Source organism: Onychomys torridus, chromosome 2 (assembly GCF_903995425.1).
Source record: "Onychomys torridus chromosome 2, mOncTor1.1, whole genome shotgun sequence".
NCBI classification, from domain to species: domain Eukaryota; kingdom Metazoa; phylum Chordata; class Mammalia; order Rodentia; family Cricetidae; genus Onychomys; species Onychomys torridus.
This window is the reverse complement of record NC_050444.1, coordinates 41,284,546-41,308,366: the sequence shown is the minus strand read 5'-3', so window position 1 is coordinate 41,308,366 and position 23,821 is coordinate 41,284,546. Positions and strand designations below refer to the sequence as shown.

Here is a 23,821-nt window from a genome sequence, read left to right as displayed (position 1 = left end):
CTTTCCTGAGGCTGTTCTCCAAATACCTGGAATGTGTATGTCCAGAGAATGATTAGTCCACACTGTTAGCACTTCTTAGGGAAAAGTCGATTGGGAAAACTGTGAAGGCACACATGACTTTCATAACAGAAGAAAGCTGATATATAACAAGCCAAGTAACACCAAAAGTGCCTTGGCTTCATTATTGGCAATCTACAGCAAGCCAACAGAAAACATCACATCAAATAGAGAGAAACTCAAAGCAATACCACTAAAATCAGGAACAAGGCAAGGCTGTCTGCTGTCTCCCCATACTTATTCAATATAGTTCTTGAAGTTCTAGCCAAAGCTATAAGACAACATAAGGAGATTAAAGGGATACAAATTGGAAAGGAAGAAGTCAAGCTTTCCCTATTTGCAGATGACATGATAGTATACATGAGTGACCCCCAAAATTCAACCAAGGAACTGATACAGCTTATTAAAACCTTCAGCAATATAGCAGGATACAAGATCAATTCAAATAAATCAGTAGCCCTCCTATATACAATAGACAAACAGGCTGAGGAGGAAATCAGAGATACATCACCCTTTACAATAGCCACAAATGATATAAAATACCTTGGGGTTACTCTAACTAAGCATGTGAAGGACCTATATGTCAAGAACTTTAAGTCCCTGAAAAAAGAAATTGAAGAAGATGTCAGAAAATGGAAAGATCTCCCATGTTCATGGACAGGCAGGATTAACACAGTAAAAATGGCAATCTTACCAAAAGCAATCTACAGATTCAACGCAATCCCCATCAAATTACCAACACAATTCTTCACAGATCTGGAAAGAATAATACTCAACTTCATATGGAAAAACAAAAAATCCAGGATACCCAAAAGAATCCTGTACAATAAAATAACATCTGGAGGCATCACAATCCCCAACCTCAAGCTCTACTATAGAGCTACCATAATAAAAACAGCTGGGTACTGGCATAAAAACCAACATGTGGAACAATGGAATCGAATTGAAGACCCTGACATTAATCTGCACACCTATGAACATATAATTTTTGACAAAGAAGCCAAAAATGTACAATGGAAAAAAGAAAGCATCTTCAATAAATGGTGCTAGCATTACTGGATGTCATCATGTAGAAGGCTTCAAATAGATCCATATCTGTCACTGTGCACAAAACTTAAGTCCAAGTGGATCAAAGACCTCAACATAAATCCAGTTACTCTGAACCTGATAGAAGAGAAAGTAGGAAGTACTCTTGAACGCATTGGCACTAGAGATCACTTTCTAAATATAACACCTAGCATAGACACTGAGAGAAACAATAAGTCAATGGGATCTGTTGAAACTGAGAAGCTTTTGTAGAGCAAAGGACATGGTCAACAAGACAAAGCGACAGCCTACAAAATGGGGAAATGTCTTCACCAACCCCATATCTGACAGAGGGCTGATATCCAGAATATATAAAGAACGCAAGAAATTAGACATCAAAATTCCCAACAGTCCAATTAAGAAATGGGCTATAGAACTAAACAGAGAATTCTCCACAGAGGAAGTTCAAATGGCTGAAAGACATTTAAGGAATTGCTCAACATCACTAATTATCTGGGAAATGCAAATCAAAATGACTCTGAGATACGACCTTACACATGTCAGAATGGCTAAGATCAAAAACACAGAAGACAGCTTATGCTGGAGAGGATGTGGAGCAAGAGGAACTCTCCTCCACTGCTGGTGGGAATGCAAGCTTGTACAGCCACTTTGGAAATCAACATGGTGCTTCCTTAGAAAATTGGGAATCCACCTCCTCCAAGACCCAGCTGTAGCACTATTGGGTATATACCCAAGGAATGCTCAATCATACCACAAGGGCATTTGCTCAGCTATATTCATATCAGCATTGTTTGCAATAGCCACAACCTGGAAACAACCCAGATGCCCTTCAACTGAAGAATGGATAAAGAAAATATGGTACATATACACAATGGAGTACTACTCTGCAGAGAAAAACAATGACATCATGAGGTTTGCAGGCAAATGGATGGATCTAGAAAAAATCATCCTGAGTGAGGTAACCCAGACTCAGAAGGACAAACATGGTATGGACTCACTCATAGGAGTATGCTAGATGTAAAACAAAGATGACTAGACTGCTACACAACTCCAGGGAGGCTACCTAGAGAACGGGACCCTAGGAAAGACACAGGGATCACCCAATGACAGAGAAATGGATGAGATGTACATGAACAACCTGGACGACAGTGGGAGTAATGAAGGGCAAGGTTTGAGGGAAAGAAAGCTTAGGGGAGCAGGAGATCCCAGCTGGATCAAGAACAGAAAGGGAGAACAAGGAATAACAGATCATGATGAATGATGACCACATGAGAACAGGAATAGGCAGAATGCTGGAGAGGTTCCCAGAAATCCACAATGATATATCCTCTGTAGACTGCTGGCAATGGTTGAGAGAAAGCCTGATCTGACCTAGTCTGGTGCTCAGATGGCCAAACACCCTAACTGTCGTGCTGGAACTCTCATCCAATAACTGATGGAAGTGGTTTCAGAGATCCTCAGCTAGGCCCCAGGTGGAGCTCCAGGAATCCAATAGTTGAGAAAGAGGAGGGACTGTAAGAGCGTGAGTTGTTGAGACCAAGATTGGAGAGGCACAGGGACAAATAGCCAAATGAATAGAAGCACATGTATTATGAACCAAAGGCTGTGGAGCCCCCAGCTGGATCAGGCCCTCTGGATAAGTGAGACAATTGAATAGCTTCATCTGTTTGGGAGGCATCCAGGCTGTGGGACCGGGACCTGTCCTTAGTGCATGAGCTGGCTGTTTGGAACCTTGGACTTACACAGGGACACTTTCCTCAGCCTGGAAAGAGGGGACTGGGCCAGTCTGTACTGAATCCATCAGGTTTAAATGAATCCCCAGGGGAATCTTAGCCCTGGAGGAGGTGGGAATGGAGGGGAGGGGATGGGGGGAAGGTGGGAATGGGGGCGGGAGGGGGGAGGATAGGGGAACCCATGGCTGATGTGTAAAATTAAAACACAAATATAATTTTTTTAAAAAGTTTTAAAAAAACATTTAACATGGAATGACCTGGTATTGTCACATTGTTATTAAAAAAAAAAAAAGTTCCTTGGAATTTGGCTTCCTCTGAAGGAAATCCTTGATCCCTCCAGGTAATGACTTTGCCATAACCAGCTGAGTTCTTATGATATATTCCTGTGGCCCACAGCAATAGTTATCCTTTGTTTTACAGCTAATATCCACTTATGTGTGAGTACATATCACATTTGTCTTTCTGGGTCTGGGTTACCTTACTCAGGATGACTGTCTTGGGTTTTTTGTTTTGTTTTGTTTTTCTATATTTTGTTTTGCTAGTTCCATCCATTTGCCTTCAAATTTTCTGGTGTCCTTGTATTTAACAGCTAAGTAATACTCCACTCTGTAAATGCAGCACATCTTTTATCCATTCCCCTGTTAGGGGCATCCAAGTTGTTTCCGGGTTCTGGCTGTGACAAATAAAGCAGCTATCAACATAGTTGAACAAGTGTCATTGTGATATGACTGAGCATCCTTTTGGTATATGCCCAAGAATGATATAGCTGGGCCTTATGGTAGATTTATTCCCAGTTTTTTGACTTTCAAAGTGGCTGTACAAGTTTGCATTCCCACCAGAAGTGCAGGAGTGTTCCCCTTGTTTCACATCCTCTCCAGCATGAGTTGTTGCTTGTGTTTTTGATCTTAGCCATTCTGACAGATGTAAGATGGAATATCAGAGTCATTTTGATTTACATTTCTCTGATGGCTAAGGATGTTGGATGTCTCCTTAAGTGTTTCTTGGCCATTTGAGATTCTTCTGTTAAGAACTCTCTGTTTAGAGCTGTACTCCATTTTAAAAATTGAATCATTTGCTCTGTTAATATCTAATTTCTTCAATTCTTTATATATTTTGGAAATCAGCCCTCTGTTAGATGTAGGGTTGGTGAATATCTTTTCCCATTCTGTAGGCTGCTGTTTTGTCCTATTGATGGTGTCCTTTGCCTTACAGAAACTTTTCAACTTCATGAAGTCCCATTTGTTAACTGTCGATCTTAGTGTCTGCACTACTGGTATTCTGTTCAGAAAGTCATTTCCTGTGCCAGTTCACTCAAGGATATTCCCCACTTTCTCTTCTATCAGGTTCAGTGTATCTGGATTTATGTTGAGGACTTTGATCCACTTGGACTTGAGTTTTGTGCAGAGTGATAGATATGGATCTACTATTTGCATTCTTCTACATGCCCACATTCGGTTAGACCAGCACCATTTGTTGAAGGTGCTTTCTTTTTTTCCATTGCTTAATTTTGGCTTCTTTGTCAAACATATGGTGTCCATAGGTGTGTGGATTTATGTCTGGGTCTTTGCTTCAATGTCATAGATACACCTATCTATTTAATGCCAATACCATGAAATTTTTATTATGCTAGCTCTGTTGTAGAGCTTGAAATCAGGGGTGATGATACCTCCAGAAGTTCTTTTATTGTATGGGATTACTTTAGCTGTCCTGGGTTGATTTGTTTTTCGATATGAAGTTGAGTATTATTCTTTCAAGGTCTTTAAAGAATTGTGTTGGGATTTTAGTGGAGATTGCATTGAATCAGTAGATTGATTTTGGTAAAAAGGTCATTTTTACTTTGTTAATTCTACTGATACATGAGCATGGGAGATCTTTTCATCTTATGGTATGTTCTTCAATTTCTTTCAAAGTCTTGAAGTTCTCTTCATACAGGTCTTTCATTTGCTTGGTTAGAGTTATACCAAGATGTTTTATAATACTTGAGGCCATTGTAAAGGTTATTGATTGTCTGATTTCTTTCTGAGCGCTTTTGTCATTTGTATATAGAAGAGCTACTGATTTTTTTAGTTAAACTTGTATCCTGCCACTTGACTAAAGGTATTTATCAGCTGTAGGCATTCCCTGGTAAAGTTTTTGGGGTATGTATATGTAGATGTAGATGTATACTACAAATCATCTTTGAATAATGATACTTTGACTTCTTCCTTTACAATTTGTAACCCTTCAATTTCCTTTATTTGTCTTACTGTGCTAGATAGAACTTCAAGTGCTATATTGAATAGATATGGAGAGAGTTGACAGCTTTGTCTTGTTCCTGGTTTTAGTGGAATTGCTTTGAGTTTCTTTCCACTTAAGTTGATGTTGGGAATCACCTTGCTGAATATTGATTTTGTTATGTTTAGGTATTTCCCTTGTATCCCTGATATCTCCAAGAATTTTATCATGAAGGGGTGCTGGATTTTGTCAAAGGCTTTTTCAGCATCTAATGAAATGCTCATGTGTGTGTGTGTGTGTGTGTGTGTGTGTGTGTGTGTGTGTGTGTGTGTGTGTTTTGCTTCCAGTTTGCTTATATGGTGGATTACATTGACTGATTTTCATATGTTGAACCATCCCTGCATCGCTGGGATGAAGCCTAATTCATTATGGTGGATAATCTTTTTTTTTTAATGTGTTCTTGGATACCATTTGCTTGTTGATCAGTTTTGCATTAATATTCATGAGTGAAATTGGTCTGTAATTATTTCTTTGTTGAGTCTTTGTGTAGTTTGGGTATCATAGTGACTGTGGCCTCACAGAAAGAATTTGACGGGTCCCCAGGAGCTGCGCCTGCACAGAGGGAAAGCGGAATCTACACCTCCGTCCACAGTAAGAACTTCAGGAGACAATCTTTCTGGATTCGGCTTAGGAGGAGGGAGTGCTTGCAGGGGGTTGGCCTGGTGCAGTCCGCACCATGGGGACGCTGCTGCGCGTGGAAGCTATTGCCCTAAAGGAAAGATGTTTGGTTTTCACAAGCCAAAGATGTACCGAAGTATAGAGGGCTGCTGTATCTGCAGAGCCAAGTCCTCCAGCCCTCGGTTCACAGACAGTAAACGTTATGAAAAGGACTTCCAGAGCTGTTTTGGGTTGCAGGAGACTCGCTCTGGAGACATCTGCAGTGCCTATGTGCTGCATGTGAAAAGATGGAAGAAGTTGCCAGCGGGATTTAAAAAAAAAAAACATGTGGTAGATGCAAGGGCAGGACCCATTCTAAAGACAACATTTAAAACAAAACAAAACAAAAAGTGGTAACTCTATCTGGAAACAGGATGAAAAGCAACCAGATTAGTAAATTGTGGAAGGAATTTAAACACCACAATCCTGATGCTCATAGCACCACATCAAGTGCCTCTCCAGCCCAGTCTCCCTGCTTCAGTAACCAGTCAGATCAAAGCTCACATACAGAGATGGCTTCCAGCTCTAAGAGGACTCCAGGTTTTTTTTTTTCCTTTTTAGATATTACCTACCGGAAAAGACAGGAAATACGTTGTGGGATCATCTCTAAGGGCAGTTTTGGCAAAGTCCTCATGGACACCCATCTCTTCAAGCCTTGCTGCGGCAGAAAGAAAGCAGCTGCTGAGAAGCCTGAGGAGGAGGGGCTGGCACCTCTCCCCATCTCCACTCAGGAGTGGTGACTAAAGTTCATGTAGAAGGGAACAAAGATTGATTTAAACTTTGAAAAGACCACAAAGCAACAAACCGACCCTTCTATTTTTAACTTGGATACCTATTATTCTGCCAAAAGACATTTTATATAACAGTTTTTAATGGGTTACCCATTCCCCTACCCAACAAACTCAGAAGCCACTGTCTAGCTTACAGCAAAAAAAAAGTGTACATAATATTTAAGATGCAGAGTATTTCATAGGAAAGCTGAATGCTGCTGTAAAGTGCTCTTTAAGTCTTTTTTTAAAAATCCCCTTTAATGAACAAAATTAGGGGATTTCAGGGCACAGAGATGGGATCTATTGTGTTAAACCATACGTAGTTTAGTCTTTCGGTGGAGAGGCAGTGGTTGGGGCATTTTAAAATGGCTGGCTACACTTGTTTTCTCTCATGATAATTTGTCATAACTCAGTAGCATGACCTGCCCCTAGAGGTAGTTAAACATTTTTAAATGCTAAGGTGTTGCCAAGGTTCTGATGAATCAGACCTGTACTACTGACTGTTAAGCAGGGGATACTGAAATTTCTGCAAATAGCTTGGAGGAGGCAGCAACTTCTGAACACACAGGTAGCATCGTGTCACCTCCCTTCATCTTAATATTTGATAAAAGACTTTATGTGAACATTATCAAACAGAACCAGAGCTCTTTCTGGGGAAGGCAAGCCTGTAGGATGGGCAAGGTCCTATAGGGATAGAACCAAAGCATCATCACACAGTAGGGAACAGGTGGTTAGAAACTACTTAAACAGAATGTGTACGTCCTGGGGATGCATGGGGCACAGTTGATGCTGCTTGAGGCACATTTCTTAGAGAACTTGCAGTGTATAAATAATTGACATTGCTGTTACAGGACTGTCTGGGACTCACTGAAATCCACATGATTCAGTTCTAGCTCTGGATTTCCTCAGTTGACCTCTATGGAGGTTTTATCTATAGAGTAGCTCTTTGCCTTGTCTTAACCTTATTAGGATTTGGGGTTTTGTTGCTTTATTTTTTCTCCCACTATTTAAAGTTGATTAGAAGAAAAGAGTTGTGTGTTGAGGTTGGCTTCTTAGAGTTGGGCTTTTGAACATCCAAGTAGCTGAATGGAATGCCTTACATTGAGATCTCAGAGAGGGTTTCTCAGTTGAGCCCTACTTAAGTTGTCTGATTGCCTCTTCTCAAAATTCAGGAAAAAACAATACTGCCATGTCAGACATCTCTTAGAGGGAGAGGTATATGGCTGCCTTAGTATTCTGTCACTCATAATTATTTTAAAAACTGGATTTTTTTTTATTAAAGTCTGTTAGTTTTTCATAACAAGGAGAGCCACAGTTTATGACAACCTGTAGTTTTATAGTTTTACCTTGTGTGCTTCTTTCCTTTTGTGAAAAGCCTACCTAGTGCAAGCCACCATATGCAGAGAGTGCCCAATGAGTGGGTTGGTTCTCCAAGGCCCTTGGTGTAGTACAGAATCCAGCCAGTACCATTCTCTTGCATTACTTTGACATGGGATTTTGTTTTTGTACATTTGGCTGCAGTATTGGTGGTAGAATATACTTTGATGGATCATCTCTATTTATGCATTTATATATTTATTATTAGACCTCAACTGCAGTCTTCTCCCACTCAACTCTCTGCCTGTAGGATGTACTGTATGTAGTCATTCACTTTGTATTAATATATTAGAAATCTACAGATCTGTTTTGTACTTTTTATACTGTTGGATACTTATAATCAAAACTTTTACTCTAGGGCATTGAATAAATTTAGTCTTATTAGAAAATTAAAAAAAAGAAAGAATTTGGCAATGTTCCTTTTGTTTCAATTTTGTGGAATAATTTGAAGGGTATTTGTATTATTTCTTCTTTGAAGGTCTGGCTGAACCCATCTAGGCTGGTTGGGAGAGTTTTAATAACTACTTCTATTTCCTTAGGAGTTATTGGTCTATTTAAATTGTTTATCTCATCATGATAAGTTCGGTAACTATCAAGAAATTTGTTCATTTCATTTAGATTTTCCAATTCTGTGGAGTACAGGTTTTTGAAGTATGACCTAATGATTTTCTGGATTTCCTCAGAGTCTGTTGTTAGATCTACTATTTTATTCTGATTTTGTTGATTTGATGTTCTCTCTCTGTCTTTTTGATAAATTGGATAAAGGTTTGTCTGTTTTTGTTTTTATTTTATGTTCTCAAGTAACCAAATATTGTTTCATTGATTTTTCACATTGTTCTCTTTGTTTCTATTTTATTAATTTCAGCCCTAACTTTGATTATTTCTTGTCATCTACATTTTTGTTCATACTACCATATGTATTGCCATTAATGGGTCAACCATAATCCTGTGCTTGGCCTCACAATCATAAGTATGTGGACAGAACAAATGGACTAGTTGGGTTATTTTTTAAAAAAAGAAAGAAATATGAAGTTGGCGAAGTGGCTTTCAAGTAAAGAGCTGGGAGAGAGGATCTGGAAGGAGTTACAAGGAATAATGGTGGACAAATGTGACTAAAAAACATGAAATTCTCAAGGTACTATATTAAAATTTTTATGATTTTTTCTTTTATCAAACCATATTCTTTCCATACAGTGTATTCTGAATACAGTTTCAACTACCCCTACTCTCCTTTGTTCCTCTCTACCTTCTCTTCCATTCAGATTTACAGCCTTTCTGTTGCTTATTAGAAGATAAGCAGGCATCTAAGGAATAATAATAAAATACAAAAAATAAAAGAAGACATAACAACAGCAATAAAATCAAAAATCAGAATAAGACAAATTAAAAAAAAAACAAAAGAAAAACAGCTAAAGAAAAGCACAAGATGCACATATAGGTGCAAAGACACACACATTCACACACACAGGAATCCCATAAAAACACAAAACTGGAAGCCATAATGTATGCCCAAAGGGCCTGTAAAGTTAAGAAAAAATAAAGAATTCCCTGACTCAACACTATGAGATGAAGAACCTCCAAAGACGCTGTTGAGTTTACTTTCTTCTGGCCATGAACTTGAGCATAGGGCCTACCCTTAAGAGTGGTTTGTTCCTCCAGTAAGACTCCCTTGGAGAAAAGTAACTTTTTCATTTGCAAATGGTTATTATCAATTGGAGATAGTTTCTGGGCTGGGAATGGGAGCATATGTCAACTTTTCTTTTCAGCTCTAGGCATGCCCTATGCATGTTGCCTCAGTCTGTGTGCTTATATATGTGTCAATAGTACTGTATTTAGAAGGCATTGTTTTCTTGGTGTCCTCGATTCCCTCTAGCTATAACTAAGGGCCATTTGAGGGGCTGTATAGAAGCCTAATATGGTAGAAACTTCCTAAAATATATACACATATGAAGGCTGTCTAAATAAAATTGCCAAATAATAGGGGAAACAAAGCCCCAACTGGGCATCTCTCTTCACAAAATGAAGCTTCCAGTACTGTAAATGAATTATGAATTCAACACTAATTGAGTATTGGCCAAAGGGTTCCATGGAAACCCTCAAACAATACAGGCTATTGCCAAGAATATTGGTTATTCTCTACAAACTGATTGTAATGGCCTACTGCTGAAGTCAACAGCTACAAAACTCAAGGAACACAGAGAAGTTGAGCTGGTACCTATCTAGAGACTTAACCCCTACTTATGAGTGTCCAAAGAACTGGCAAGTACTCTGCACTCCACCAAAGGAGAAAGGTAAACACTAGCTCAGTTGCAAACCCTTCAGTCTACAATGGTGATTTGCCTGCCTGATCTCCTGATGCAACAGTGGCACAAAGCTTGTTGGAGTAACCAGTGACTATCTGGTTGGACTTTAAGGCCCACTCCATGAGATGGAACTCATGTCCTATACTGCTTTGGTGGTCAGGAAATTGAGACTAGATAGGCGAAGAACCTAGAAAAAAAATAATACTGTTCTGCTGAAGGAACATAGCAATAAAATGACATTCTGTTATACTGATGGTTCAATGTCCTGCTCAGCCGTCATCAGAGAAGTTTCTCCCTGCAGTAGATGGGCACAAATACAGAGACTTATAGCCAGAAAAATATGCAGAGTGAGAGAGCTTAGAATACTCAGTCTTAAATGGGATGTCCCTGTCAAATTCCTCCCCTCAGGGCTCAGGGAACTCTTCAGAAGAGAAGTAGAATTTTTTTTTCAAAGAAACTTTTCTTCTTCAAATTCTTAGGATCTTACCTGCCAACTGTCCAGGCATCACTATTTCAAAATACAACTTTATTTTATTTTATTTTCTTAAACAATGTAGGGTCTGTGGATGTGCTTTTCCTGGAATTCAAAGTCATTTGAATCTGATATCTATTGAGAGTACACTTCTTTTTAAACATCTTCAAGGAACCTATGATAGCTTCCTGTGAAAGGCTGTCAAGATTATATTCCAGCACCATTTCTCAGCACCAATGCACAGGTTTCCCTACCCATAGCTACTTCTTAGAATAGATCAAGGAATAGTGAGGATGCATTTCCTTCTTTCAAAACAAATGCCAGGCTAATGCTTTTTCTTTCTGTTGTTTATAACTTTTATAGGGCATTTATGATTCATTTCTAGAAATATGATGGACCAGGTTGTGAGAGTTGTATTGCAGAGAGCAGACCTAAATACTGGATGGTGTTAGGCATATATATTTGAGGATACTCATATATGCCAGAAAAATATAATCAAATCTGAGTCCATAGTGGGGGAAGGGCTTGAACTAGGACTGATCTGGAGATCTTTGCTGATTTCTGGCAGCCTGACTGGTCACTAGCTCGGTCTGAGAACTGAAAAAGAAGCCTAGCAAGTGAGCTGTCACGGGTCATGAGAGGGGACCAACAGGCAGCATTGGAATTCATTCAACATGGCTGACAGTTAGCAAAGCCATACCTAAATGAGCTGTGGAGAGGTAAAGCCCTGAGGACCTCATGCTGTTATTGAACATAGCTCTGACTGTTGCCTTCCTGGTCACCAGATCCTTCATAATCTATGAGTTGTATGAAAACTCTCAGGAGGTCCTTTCACTGGACAATGTTACTAGTACTTACAGTAATAGTGATTGACTTTTTCCAAGCATTGCTGCTGGAGTAGATTAATGATTCAATCACTATCCCTACACAGAATTTAGAATTTAGATTGTTAGCAAGGTTAGATTAAGATGTTTTTGTTAAGATGGTTTTGAGGTAGAAAATATGAGTAACAATTTAAAGTTTAGAAAGGCATATTTTAATAGTTGAGCAAGGAACTCATTGAGGTCAGGGAACATGAAAAATGGCAGCCTGGCTATTGCTGGCTGACATATCTTGTGGCTAGGATGGGCTGGTGATCAAAGGTATTGCTTAATTCCTTGCACCTCTTTCTACCCTCAGTTTCCTGATGTGATTTAATAATAAAAAACAAAAAAACAAAACAAAAAAAACTGTTGATGAGTGGGTGTGTACCCTGAGGACTTAAAGTAGAAATTACTGATTGTTTTTAATATATAAAAGTTTAGATTTGTGATTCTTTTAAGATTTTTTTGCAAGATTACTTTTGAGATCCATAATAAAATGATTGGTCCTTTCTTTGTAACTACAAAATGCAGCCTGCCAGTAAAAGACCTAGCTGAGAAAATATCTTGCTTGCTTACCATTTTGTTAGTTTATAACATGTTGCTTGGACATGACTGCATGCAGGTTTGCGGGAATAAGTTGTTTTTTAACCCACAATACACAAAACGTTTAATCATATAAGGGAAATGGAAAATACGTTGCTTTATACTTGTATTCGTTGTAATCATTGGTTAAAAAATAGAACGTAACCATATTGTAATTTTTATATTGCTAAGATTTTGCTGGGGTATAAAAGCTGTAGGGCAAAAAATAAAGAAGAAATAAAGAAGTCATCAGGAAGTAGCGTATAGAAGAAAGCTATCAGGAAAGGAACAGAAGGGAAACATCAGGATAAAAGAACAGAATGGAAAAGGAGTAGAGAAGAACAAACAACAGAAAGAATAACAAAGCGGAAGAGAAATTTTTATCCCTCAGAAAAGAAGTCTATGTGGTTTTTCTCACTGACTGAACATCGCATTCCCAGTCTCTCTGACCTGCAGAATGCTGGTCTCTCTGAAGTGAGAAATTATGTCTCCCATGACCTAAAATGATGTCTGGGTTTGTTTGAGATATAACAAATTTTATATGTTAATTCCTAGTAATCAGGCCTTATAACAAGTATGAAGGCACGGACATATGACATTGAATTAGAGATTTTTAAATTATCCAAATTGCAAATTAAAAAGATAATACACAGTGATTTGTGTAAGTACTTACTCCAGAATCTTGAGAAAGCAATAGATAATCTCTTTGGAAGAATACATTTTAAACTCAGACTTCAAAACCCATCCAAAGATAAACTTCGAAGAACCAGTCTCAGATGCAATGATTGCTGAACACATGATCAAGTAAGTCCCTATCAATAAAAATCTAGTTATACAGCAACACTATGGGGCAAATTAGCAGAAGCTATAAAAATTAGAATTATCAGGTTGGGGATTTAGCTCAGTGGTAGACCACATGCCTAGCAAGCACAAGGCCCTGGGTTCAATCTTCAGCTCAAAAAAAAAAAATTAGAATTATCATATGGGGTTATAATGAATAGAACAAGCAGTAATTTCAGTTAACTTTTAACTCCCTTTGCTATTTAAAGAGATAGACAAGAAATGAGAAAGCATGGTTGCAGAGCTGTCGGATATAGTGGACAGGTACAATGTCACTGCATTTCTGCCATTACAGAAATATAAGACTGACAGAACGTAAATTGTGAGAAATAGACTGGCTCATTTCAATGATATTAAATCACACTTGAGATTTATAAGACAAAACAAGTTTCAAGCAGGATGAATCATAGGGAATCTGCATGAAATTGTGGTAGCTGTACCAGTGAACACAGAAAACAAAGAAACTGCATTTAAATCAGTCAAAGAGAGATGCTGAATTTCTACGCCAATCAAATGTACTGATAGCTGCAATGACAGCAGACTTGAATGCAGAAGGCTGGAATGATGGCTTTAAGGCACTGGGCATCAGGTACCCAAGCTGAAATTCTATACTCAGTGAAAATATCCAGGTAACTATGAGAATACGGGGGCTGAAGAGATGCCTTAGTGATTAAGAGCACCACTGCTCCTTGTAAAGCACTTGGGTTTGATTCCCAGCACCCACACAGCAGCTCACAAACATCTGTAATTCCAGTGATGGGAGATCCAATGCCTTCCTCTGACCTCAGATGTCAGAGGACAAACATGGTGCACATATATACATGCAGGCAAAACACTCCAACATGTAATCATAAACTAAATCTATTTTTTTTTCAAGGAATATGAGAATAAGTTTGATGGGAATTTTTTTAAGTTAAAGTGGAACATGAATGTGTTAACTACTTTGCTAAGGGAAAAGTTGGAAAAGATATTTTAGTAAGTAAAATAATGCTAAAGAAACACCTGGGATGTAAATAATAAGTTGAGAGAAAAAGGTTAATATGAAGTAAATGAAAAGAAGTATGGACTATATACCATAATATACATTATAAGAATAACAGCAAATAAACTTATTAAATCTTCACAAAAAGGAGTGTTTTGTGGAAGGATGATATCAATTAAAGTATTTAAAGTTTCTTATATTGAGAGCAGAAGGTGTAGCTCACTAGGATGTAATTGTCTAGCATGTTTGAAGCCATAGGTTCAATCTCTAGCAACACACACAAACACACACACACACACACACACACACACATACACACATACACACAAACATCCCAACTTTTTTATGTCGCCAATTATCTCTCTTGTGAACCACAGTTACTATTTTATTTGAGTCACATGTTTTCCTATATCCCTTACCTCCACATTATCCAAGAAAGACAGTCATCCCCAAGCTTCAAATGAAAATCTCATCATTAATCCTTGCCTGGTGATCAGCCACTTAGGATTCCTAGCTGGGTTCCTGTTACCTTGCCTTCCCCACCCCATGAAAACTCTGGAACCTAACTTGAGTTCTAGTTTATAATTAAGCTTATTATATTTTTTGATTCTGTCCATCATGTTATCTACTTTTTCAGAGTCAGGTATATGTTGCTAGCACAGCATTTGTTTCTTTCAGGTACATATGTACACATACCTTACATAACCTACTCCTGGTCCTCTTTGACAGCTTCTGAAGAAACTCATATCCATAAGACACCTTTATGAAGCTTTATTACTTATTATTGAATCATCAGATGTGATTAAAAGTCCATGAGATCTTCTTCAGCATTAGTGGCAGTGGTTACTGTTTACTGAGTTGCTGCTATAAGCCAGTTATGTTAGACACAAGAGTTCCTCAGAAGACACAAAGATTTACACACAAATTATTGAATCAATAGGTGATTCCTGGGATCATCATAGGCAAGTATAAGTTAGAGAAGGGAAATGAATCAATACAGGATGTACCACTGAGGATGCTGCTGCTGTGGACCTGGGATCCTACCAGAATCTCTATGAGGTGACATGGAGCACATGTCAGTGTTGTGAGATCCAGGAACCATAGAAGTATGTTGTTTAGTTTCTATCTCCTATCCATCGTCAATTAAACATGACTCTAAGGACACCAACTTTCTCATGATTTCTTTCTTTGCCCAGAGACAACCCTTAAGCATAGAAGTGATCTCCCCACAGTGAGAAGTCATCAGTGTGTATAGGTATACAGATATAGAGATATTGGTGACATACCAACAGTATCCAATATGTCAGACTTGGCACAAATTGATTCTATTTTATGATAAGGCCTGATATTAAGACAGGAACAGAAAAGTTGTATGGTAATTCAGATCTCGTGCTGAGGTTCTTCATTACTTTCATTTTGCTACACTTCCTTTTTGTGTGTGAGTGTGTGTGTGTGTGTGTGTGTGTGTGTGTGTGTACATACCAAACTGAGACTAGCTGAGCCTGTCTGTCTTGTAGACTGAGCAACTACTGGATTATTAGACTTTCCACTCATAGTCAGCTATTGTTTTTTGGATTAGCTGGACCTCAGCCTGTAAGTCATTCTAATAAATCCCCTTTCTGTACACAGAGAGATTTATTCTATAAGTTCTGTCCCTCTAGAGAACCCTGAATAATACAATTTAATATAAGAAACAATTTCTGAAATATGTTTGCATTTTTAAAAAGGAGATAAACTTAGAAGAGGAAAGGGCAGTTCCAGGAGGGAAAAGAGGCTATTACAGTGGAAAAAAAATTACAATCATGAGCACGGATCACATCAAATCCTGTCAGTGTCTGTACAAAGGGAAAAGTGAGTATGGGTGGATATGCTTGGATGAAGACCAGGCACCTACATTTGGGCCACCTGTCATAGCACTAAGGTGAATCAAATAAAATAACATGTGTGTCAAGAGGACATTTGGCAGGAGCCACCAAGGACATCAAAAGCAGGCACTAAGCTCTCAGATAATGAGCACTGAGAATTTTTACTGATGTATTTGAAAAAGTTTTTCTTTCTAATTTGAAAATTATAAATTTCGAATAAAAGCAAAACAAACACTAGGGTAGTAGTTAATATATGCAGTGTCCAATTTTAACAGTAATTTCTTTCTCCACAGTTTTAGATTCCTATTGGAGATACCATGTTATTTCATCCATGAGTACATCTACATACATTGTTAAAACAGACATATCCTTATAGCATAACATCATTACAGAACAAATAAAATTAACAATAATGCTTTAAATGTCATCTAATACTAACTAACAAATATCCAAATTCCCCTGATTGTTTTGTTCAGGCTGGGTTGTATGAATCAGTATCAGATGGAAAGCATCACGTGCTGCTTTTCATTGCCTAAGAATTAAATTATTTTAAATTTATAAGTGTTTTGCTTCATACTTTTTAATGTGATTGTCCTTGAAGGAGACAGGATCAGTTAGTTACCCTGCAGGTTATGGAGCCGATCCCAAAATCTGAATATACAGTATTAGCATGCTTTTACCACATTATTCTCAGGAACAGTCACTGAACAAGGCATGTAATAATCCTTTCTTGATACAGTCCTAGTGCAGTCAGCCAGGACTCTGCAGCCTTAGGTAGCCCCAAGCTGATGGTGAGTGGACCAGAAGGATGAGATCTGAGCAGGTGGAGCTCCAGGTTATATCAGTCTGCTTTGTCTACAGCTGGGTCTCTTCTCTAATTTACTAGTTTTTAGTGGAAATGCTCGAAAGAGTTTATGCAAAGACAGAGTCCCAGCACATCATGGGGAAAACTTGCATCTCAGAAATATAACAAGATTTTTATCTTTATTCAGGATGGGGAAATGCTTCTTTTTAAAGTTTTCAGTCTGAATGTAAGTTATATCAAAACAAATTGAAACTCCTTTTTTTTTTTTTAATGGTGAAAATGTGTATTTAGAATTAGCCAGCTGGACTTGGTGTAGATAATTTTAATTGTGTTGCCAACATCCTGAGCATATAATCAGAAGCCAGCAAAATATACACCTTCTTCTCTCCAGGAGGCAGGCCTCATCAGTGCATTGACATTGGGCGCCTATATGTTATAGAATTTCTTCCCAAAGCAAAGGCATTGAAATCCAAGAAGACAGTGCTGAAAGGTGTTTTCAGCCACAAAAGATCTGCACATCAACCATCTTTTAGCCATCCAAGACCCTGTGCTGTGGTTCTAGAGACAACCTAAATACCCTCACAAGAGCAGACACAGAAGAAACAACCACCTCAACAAACTTGATCACTATGCCAGTATCAAGCTTTTTGCCTAGGCTTCCAATAGAGGCTTTCTTCCCACTGTGAAGATCAAACATGCTGAGCACAGCCTCTCCTCTCCAAATACAGAGGAAAGAGCGTCTTTGCTCTACAGAGTTCACTCTTGCACAGCTAGATATCCATGGTCCCATGTGGCAGGAATCTTAAAAGGTCTAATTAATAAACACAAACCTGAGGCCAGTTATTGGGGTGAATGCTGGAAGATCAGAGAAGCAAAACAAGCCACAGCTTCCTCACCTTGCCAATTCCTTAGCTGATCCTGTTTCCTCAGACTGGAAGCCTGTGTCCTCATCCAAATGGGTCTCAGCTGAACTGCTGCTCCAAAGCCTAAAAGCTTAACCAGCCAAAATGCTTCTAGTTTCTGGTCTTCACGCCTTATATATCTTCCTACTTTCTGCCATCTCTCCCTGGGATTAAAGGCTCACTTTCTGGGATTAAAGTTGTGAGTCACAATGCCTGGCTATTTCCAATGTGACCTTGAACTCACAGAGATCCGTCTGGCTCTGCCTCCCGAGTGCTGGGATTAAAGGCGAGCGCCACCACTGCCTAACCTCTATGTTTAATATTGTGGCCATTCTGTTCTCTGACCCCAGATAAGTTTATTAGCATGCACAGTATTTCAGGGAACACAATACCACCACAGTCTACCTTTCTATGGGTGTATATTGCTCTCTTGTTGGTAGAGGACTTCTTTGAAGTCTGTCACACAGTAAGTCTAGGCCAAACACATTTCAAGCCCCTAAAGCTGTGCATTTTGACAGCAATACTGAGCCACAAAGGATCCCTGCCTCTGTCCTAAACAGCCAGCTATGACTCTTAACCCTTCTTTTCTCTCAGAACTTGCAGGCTCTAGAATTGTACAAGTGGTAAGTGGGGTCGCAAGGATTCAGGATCACAGGTTCACAGGCTTCTATCCAATACTGCCTTCTCCCAAGATCAGGGAAGGCTTCTGATAGTTTGGGAAGTGAGGTAAAGTTCCACTGCCCTCACTGCTTACTCTAAGACACTGTGTCCTCATCACTTACTGCTCCATTTCCATTCAGCATTTCTGTCACTAGTGTGTACCTTCTCTGATTCTTTCCCAAGGTTTTGATGATCTCTTAAAGCAAACCTCCCCAAACATCCTGAGACTATTTCTTGATTTCTCAAAAACAGAGGAATTTAATTTTAAATTCCTTCTAGTACAGGAAAGAAAAGAATGTTCTTCATGAAAATAATTCTGAACATTCACTCCCATCCACATGTGTGTATCCCTTCCACTTTACTCCTTGATCCTTGCAATGACTGTTAAGACTATAGTCCATATCTTGATAGTCTTGGCAGGAACTAATGGTTCCTTAAAAGATACATCATGACCCTGATAGTCACAGTATTACCATGCTTCATTCTTGCAATTTTCTAACTCTACCTAAATTTGAGGTGCTTCTCTGTTTTATGTCAAAATAGAAACACACACCTCTGGAGATCTCTCAATGTTAGTGCTATGGTTTTGTTTCCCCATTTAAAAATGAAAGAATTATCTCCATGGCTCTAAAAATTATCAACAAATTCAATGTGCATTGCATGAAAGTGTCTCATGCCACTCTTCCTGGACATACTTGAGGAAGACTACTCATTCCCACTCAGAGGACAGACTCCTCACTGTACACACACACACACACACACACACACACACACACACACACACACACACATACACACACACCACATATGTAGCATGAATCTTAGAAGGTCTTATTAATGAAAACAAACCTGGAGCCAGGTATTGGGGTGAATGCTGGAAGATCAGAGAAGTACAAGAAGCCACAGCTACCTCACCTCGCCAGTTCCTCAGCTGATCCTGTTTCCTCAGACTGGAAGCCTCTGAGTCCCTATCAAATGAATCTCAGCTGAACTGCTGTTCAAAAGCCTAAAAGCTTAACCAGACCAAAAGCTTCTAGTTTTTGGCCCTCACGCCTTATATACCTTTCTGCTTTCTACCATCTCTCCCTAGGATTAAAGGCTCACTTTCTGGGATTAAAAGCATGAGTCACCATGCTTGGCTGTATCCTTGAACAGATGGATTTCTGACTCTGGAATTCTAGGATTAAAGGTGTGTGCTACCACTGCCTATCCTCTATGTTTAATATTGTGACTGTTCTGTTCTCTGAACCCAGATAAGTTTATTAGCATGCACAAGGGAACACAATACCACCACACAAATGCATACTAACTAACACACACACACACACACACACACACACACACACATCCTGAAAAAAGTAGTATATAAGCTACTTGAGCTTCACAGTTGCTCTCTTTTTTCTAACAGTTTGATTTTGAAAATTATGAAGTCTTTAAACATCAAAGAATGATTTCATAATCACATAAGATATTAAAGAAAGTTATTGGAAAGTTTCTTTCCAATAGCTAGACAAAAATCACTCCCTATGGATGAAGTTTTGTTAAAAGCATGAATGTGGGTTAATCTCTAGATAATAATTGAAAATTATTCATGCCTTTTAGTTTGACTGATTTCATGGGCTTATCATTGCTGGCACATTTTATAGTTCAACTTGAACTTCTCCCATGACCCTGCTAACCCAAGCAAATAATTCTTGAAATGATTATACCTTTATAACCCTTCAAATGCTTCAATAATGGCCTTTTGTAGCCAAGAGAAAGAATGTTCATCTTTGTAGAATACACATATTGACTCATCGCCACATAATACAAACTGTTAACTTGGTAGCTGATTTTCTTGAAACGCAATACGACTTCATTATATAAATTACTGCCTAAACATCAATCTTAGAAATAAGCACTGCTGGGCATTATTTATGAATGTTGAGTCTTAAATGATTCAGATTCAGCTTTGCTCACATCCGCAATAATTATCTCCACCAAAGAGAGTACATTTTAGAGAACAAAATGTTAAATTAATGTTCTAAAGAATTTATACAATGTAATATGTATTGCTTTCTCCCACCAATTTTTCAAGGAGTCATTACAGACTTGTAATAGCCTCATCAGAAAACTTCTGTTTGAGGTAGGGGTGAATTTGGGGATGTATTATAATGATATGGGTCATAATATTTGGAAAATTATACAGAAAACCCAACTCCACTGTCTCATTCTAAAGGCTTGATGAATGCCAGGAAATGATTAAAATTTTAATTGATATGTTTCCCCTAAAGTCAAAGGAGATAAATCCTCCCATTCTGATTACATATGTCCTCCCTTTTAAATCTGGATAGACACTATATTACATGCATTGATGCATATGCTCATGTATGTTAGCTCTAGTTGAATAGCCTTGGTGGTAGAACCTTAGCCAACACATGGAAATTTGGGCATATAAATGAGGTAATGATAGCTCCATGTACCAGATGAGAAAACCAAAGCAAAGGAGAGACCAAGTAATTTCCCAAGTGAAACCAGGGAAGACAGGGCTTCCCTCTTCTCCTAGATGAAGGAACACTTTCCCCAGTCTTAGAGGAAAGAGCTGAGTGTTGGAGAAGAATAGGAGTCGGTGTCCTGAGTGATAGATTCATTAAAAAGTCAGTGTCTACTTGGTATCTCTTACACACTTACCATCGTTCTCCACAGCCCAGGTACAGTGTCTTATTATCTCTCATAACACTCCCTTAATAAAGTGTGATTAGCAGTGAAAACACCACATGGCAAATGAAGAAACTGAGAGAAAGCATAAGTAAACCAAGTTACTGCCTCAAGGCTACACACATAAGAGAAAGATTTTAATATGTGCTGAACCATCATGTTGACCTGAAGTCATGGCTGTGAGGACCAAAGAGTGGCAAGAGGCTTACAGACTTGGAATACAGTTAAATTTACTTCATCTACCAGAGTGGGAAGTGAAAAAGAATGTTAACATTTAATATTAGTAGATTGGCCTAATAAATTATAGCAAATCTATACAAAAGAAAATTGTGTAGCTATCAAAGGCCATGTTTACAATATTTTAATTCACCATCATTATCACTATTAGTTTTTAAAATATTTTTCTTTTATTTTTGAGATTATAGTATAATTACATCCATTATCCTTTTCCTCCCTCCATACCCTCCCATATAACCCTCCTTGCTCTCTTACAAATTCATGGCCTCTTTTTAAATTAATTATTGTAAAATGTACATATGTACACACACACACACACACACACACACACACACACACACACACACACACCCCTACCTAAATATAATCTGCTGGGTCTTTTCTTACTTAACTGTTCTCATATTATGAAGAGACACCACAGCCAAAGCAAGTCTTCTCAAATAAAACATTTAACTGGGGGCTTGCTTACATGTTAGTCCATGAATATCAATCATAGCAAAGAGCAGACAGGTATGGTACCAGAGGAATAGCTGAGAACTTTAGGTCCTTATCCTCAAGCACCTGGGAGAGGAGAGAGACAAGGGGGAAATGAGGGAGGGAAGGAGGGAGGAAGAGAAAGTGGGTGTTTCATAGACCAAGGCTGAGGTTTAGCTGATTAGAGGACTCACGGGGGCCATCTTTATGCTCACTTTCTCTCTCTGTATCTCTCTGTGTCTCTGTTTCTGTCTCTCTCTCAGCCTGCAGACTACAATGTAGTTCTCAGTTACTACTCCAGAGCCATGAATGCCACCCAGCTCCCTGTTCTGATGATAATGGACTAAGTATCTGAAAGTGTAGGAAAGCCCCAAATTAAATGTTTTCTTTCATAAGAGTTGCCGTAGTCAAGGTATCACTTCACAGCAACGGAATAGTGGCAAAGACACTCAGCTTTATTATACTTCTTTTAGGGGATCCATTTCTACAAGGGTCATTGCTACTGAGAATGGGAATAAAAGAATAATCAAGCCACTGTTCAGTGATGAGGGTTAGAAACACCAGGAGCAATCTGAGACACATTTATACAAGGGTGTTGGCAAAACAAACAAACAAGAACACCCAGAAAGCACTGCAGAACATCTAGAAAGTACCAAAAAAATTGTCTTTAGCACCTAACCCAGAGAACACTGGTAAATCATGCTGACAGGTCTAAGAAGGACACAAATAATATACACAGGGTCCCACAGAGGTCCAAGAAGTTTGAGTATTGGATGAAAAGGGGAGAGGGAGGAAAATGGGCTGTGGTAGAGCATTTTGAGGCTTACACCACCAATTCCTCCCTAGTGGGAATCCTGCAGGAGGCGAACATATTGATACTATCTGTTCCAGCTACCATGAAGACTAGCAGTATGATGTAAGGGAGCATACAGAACTCTCTGAAGTCCAAAGTTCATCAAAGGTAAAGATTTAAAGAAGGGAACAGCTGCTAGAGGAGGGTGACTTGAAGAAGGGGTGAAGTCTTTACTAGAGAAATGGCCAAAGACAAAGCACCCTACCACTGAGCTAGAGAGGTTAGAGATGGAAGGAAGCTCAGGGTGAAATCTAGCTGGATTTTAAAAAATTAGACTGTTAAGGTATAAGTCTTTTAAAATGTGAGAAAATCTGGGGTTTTTCGTGAAAGGTATAGACACACCAACACAGGAGGGTTACAGAAAAATGCCAGTATAACTGGGTATTTTCAGTTTTTAAGGGCCTCCTGTATAGTCCGCCTTCCCAAACCATCTGCCTCCTAGTAAAAGCCTCATATTTTTGGACTGGAGTCCAACTAAAAATCTTTTACATCAGAAACAACTCTAATGAAACAAGTTTGTTGTATAGGGGGCAGCATTCCCCAATTTTTGCTATGTTGTGACTTACTCTACTCATCCCCTGAACCTAGCAAGTGTGTTCTGTCCAGGAAGCTGGGAAGAATGGATACAACTTTTGTCATCTTTCAAAAGTGTTCTGCAGAGACTATATGCATTTCACCTCAAGAGATTTGGAAAGAATTTTATATCTCCTGGACCAATGCAACGTGAAATCCATTTGCATGCTGTTAGTCTTTCTCTTTTCTGCAAAGCATTCTATTGCCAAGCATGTTCCCATTGTTTATTAGCTAGTCCTTCACTAAACGCTGAAAAGTTGCTTTCCTCCATATTTATAAATGAATAATAAAAAAAAACAGAGCTACATATTCCTAAAGTGTCTTCTGTAAGGTCATCTCATAAGTTTGAAGGACAGAGATTTGGTTATAATTTGTGATCCCTAACTGGCCCTGCCTGAGTGCCTGCACTGGGCTACACTGCCTCTCTGCAGGACAACATAACATGCTGTCAGGGGCAGATGTTGCCTGTCACCCTGACTATCCATCATGCACATAAGAAGGTTCAATTACAAAGAACAATTGAAAAATAACTCTCATCCAGGTGGCTAAATCACTTTCCCAAATAAAGGCTTGGAAATGGGTGTCTGAGTAGTGGCCACATTGTGATCATCACCTTGCTTCTGCCTGGTAGCCGCTTAGCATGACTCTGAGCCATGCTCCCTGGCACTAATGACAGCTACTCAAAGGATGAAAAATAAGATTTTGTTAGTATTTGTCCAAGCAATTAGGATGGGGAAAAATGATGAAGAGGAAAGCCATCTGGTGAATGATGAAAGCAAGGTAGAGGGTTGAGGGTTG

General features: G+C 38.8%; 1 pseudogene; it reads left to right on the top strand.

The window, feature by feature from the left end:
- The first annotated feature begins 5,757 nt into the window (after positions 1 to 5,757).
- LOC118577217 lies at positions 5,758 to 6,508 on the top strand (annotated as a pseudogene).
- The last annotated feature ends 17,313 nt before the right edge of the window (positions 6,509 to 23,821 follow it).